This window comes from Cibotium barometz, chromosome 15 (genome assembly GCF_041138505.1).
Source record: "Cibotium barometz isolate CiBa-2024 chromosome 15, ASM4113850v1, whole genome shotgun sequence".
Taxonomy (NCBI): domain Eukaryota; kingdom Viridiplantae; phylum Streptophyta; class Polypodiopsida; order Cyatheales; family Cibotiaceae; genus Cibotium; species Cibotium barometz.
In genome coordinates this window covers 18,966,141-18,969,579 of record NC_141060.1, presented here as the reverse complement: position 1 = coordinate 18,969,579, position 3,439 = coordinate 18,966,141, and positions in this window count along the sequence as shown.

The following is a 3,439-nucleotide window of genomic DNA, read 5'->3' as shown; positions in this document are numbered from 1 at the left end:
TGCCTCAGCATTGCATGCCGGTCACAAGAGGTATGGACATACTGCCCTGCAAACCACTTATGCTGTCGTCTCTCTGCTAGGTCAGGAAAATATAAATTCTCAAAATGGCGTGCAAGTCTTGCTCGGCTTGTTCGAGTTGAAGCGGAAGAGATGAGATGCTCGAAGGCGAACGCAGTCATATCTTGAGGCTGGCTGAGGTTAGGAATACCAGATAAATAGGGAACTTCCATCTATAAAAACAATTTCTTTGATTAAAAATTCTTCATTAAAGAAGCTTACAGAATGAAAATACATTATGAAAAAATGCTTTTTCTAAGTTTTTATTATCAATTTTCTGATAAGAATTTGTTTATCCTTATTAGCTTTTAACAATGCCCTAATACTACCAGCTATGAGGTCCCCACCTGCCCGCTCTGAGGCTCGTGCCGACGATGGAAGCGACGTCGGCCTCCCGCGCGGGGCAGGGGTCTTGCACACTTGGAACCTCACCCGTAGATATCCGGGACGAGAGGCTAGCCCGGGGGCGGTCCCGGGCCCGGAAGACTCCCCTCACCCGGAAAACACGGGCGATTCCGCCAGGAAGGTGAAAAATCTTTTAACTAGGAGATTACTCTAACGAGTCAAGTCTTGACTAAATTAAATTGATCTAACCAAGCCTGAAGTTACATGGTCAGATCAAGAAGAGACTTGCACTTGGTCCATGGAATCACCGCTTTTTTCCTCATTTTTGAGGCACAGCCGATGATCCCTTCCCATAGAACAAGGTCTTCTCAGGATTTAAACTGATTAATATAACTAATCGTATCTAGTTGTTTCTCAGGAATCCTCCGATCCAGCCATCCGGCCCATGGGTTATGGGTTAGCCAACCACCCGACCACTGAATTGGTGGGATTCCTTTATAAATATTTGATTGGGTTTTTGCCCGGGTACCGAGGAAAAGAGTTCCCAGGCCCCCTAGCCGGCAATTCATACAAAAATCAAATAGGCACACCATATACACACCCAATACGAAATTGCCATTTATAACAGATTCGATTGGCTTTAAGACAATCCTTGAATAAAATCATAATATTTTGGATCATCATTTTCCAAAATTCCAAGTCCATTGTATTACAAAAATGCATCATATGAACTCTCTGTTGTTGAAGACCAACTAGCCAACCAACGAGATCTAGTATAAAATTTTTGTTCCGAAAAACCTTTCCTTTTTGTCCATCAGATATCTTCCTCGACTGGGTGTCCTAGCAACAACCGCGAGCCCGTGCATCGCCTGGTCATAACCCTCTAGGATCCTCCTTAGGTGTCTTAGCACTTCACTCAGGGATCGCTTCGTCGCCCCTCGCCCATCGTACCAGAAGCGCACCATTTTAACCGTACCAAGGCGGCTGGTCTCAAGACCTCGGCAGGCTTTGCCGCAACGTCCCTTGACGACTCCCCGCCAGCTGTAAGGTGCAATTGGAATTAATTAAATTTGATTCAGAAGACCTTAGCCTAAGGGTCCAGATTTTTAAATTTTTTTTGATTATGGTCCAATTAAGGTTCCTATGGACCAATAAGATTAAACCAAGTGTTGGGACAAGATAAATCCAAAGAACAAAAGAAAATACCCAAAAATGAGTAAATGCCCACATAAGATGAAGAGTTGACCAAGTACTAGGTTTATTAGTTAAAAATTATCGTGTATTAAATAAAAAATGAGATATTTTGGAGTAATCGTTCATTCTTGACACATGTGTAAGGAAAAGGGAGACCTTTAAGGAGGCACCTATTTCACATGCTTGGATGAGTTAAAAAATAAAAAATAATTGGATATTTTTGTCTCTCCTCTCTCCTAAATCAAACCAAATCAAAAAGGGAGCCAAACTGGTCCAAATTCAGCCAAACTGAAGCTAGAAAATTTTTGTCTCTCCTCTCTCCTAAATTAAACCAAATAAAAAAGGGAGCCAAACTGGTCCAAAACTTGTCCAAATTCAGCCAAACTAAAGCTAGAAAATTCTAGAACTCAGTTGGACTCAATTAGTGGCCTCCCTCTCCTATAAAGAAACCCTCATTCCTTTGTATTATTATCTGTGAATTAAACTATGCCGGTATTACTCTAAACTAAGCTTAAGAAGAGCGGAGCTATGGTAAAATTTCTGTAAAATAAACACATAAAACATTTTCATTCATAATATGAAAAGAGGACTTCCTACCATATTCTAGGAATTATCAACCTAGATTAATTAAATGATTCTCATTGTAATCATGAAGAAATTTATTTTTAAGTGATTATGCATAATTAGTAAATTAGAAAAAAGATAAATTTTTGGTAATTTATTTTTATGTTAAAAGAGTAATCCCCAAGACATTGGAAATCCATGTATTCTAATGAGTTAGAGAATAAAATTGGAATGCTAAAATAATGTATAATTTATGAAGATTTTTATTTAATTTTTAAGAGAAAATATAGTTAAATTTATCTTTTATGTAGATAAATTTTTATAATGAAAGAGGAATTCCCACCATATTGGAATCCAATTAATTAAATGAAGAAAGTATAATTCCTAGTGCAAAGAAATTAGTGGAGATTTTTATTTAAATTTTAAGAGAAAAAATTAGTTAAATTTATCTTTTTGCATAGATAAGTTTAAATGATAAAAGAGGAATTCCTACTATATTGGAATTCAAATGTTTAGATGAGAAAAGTGGAATTTTTTGCTTAAAGAAATTAATGGTTATTTTTATGTAATTTTTAAGAAGAATTTTAAAAGATTTAATTTAGGAAAAGAGGAATTCCCATGATAAATAGATTGTACTCATTGAAATGAGAAAAAGAAAGATTTCAAGTTTATTCAAAAAAATAGATATTGATATTTTAGTTAAAAGATGAATTTCCATGATAATTGAGAAAAGATGGATTTGAATTAAATTCTAATGTCAAAAGATGAATTTCCATCATAATTATACCTAATGAATTAAGGTTGAGAATTTATGTGAGAAAAAGAAAATCTTGGATAATTGAATTAAAAAAATCACTAAATGGATATTTACCCAAAAACTAGATGTTTAGTTGAAAGGAATCCTGGTAGAACTAAACTGAATGAATTTAGTTAGACTACGTGAGGTCGGACAGTAAACCTAATTGTCCTTCTCTCGAACTAAATCAGACAAGAACTTCATTGACCAATTCCAGTTACTAAATCTAAAGAATAGACTACCGGAACTCATCTAGTTTTTCCCTGACCAATCTCACCAAGAATCTAGTTGGATAAATGAATAAAATGACGGGTAGATTACCCTCATGAGAGATCAAGGATCCTCATATTAAACTGGAAATTATTGGAAAAAGGGTCTTTGGAACCAATCTCAAACTGGCATCTCACTTACATTGGAAACTCTGTTTTTCATTCAAAGAACTGTTTTATGCCAGAATGCTGGAGGAAGCATATTTTGATTTTC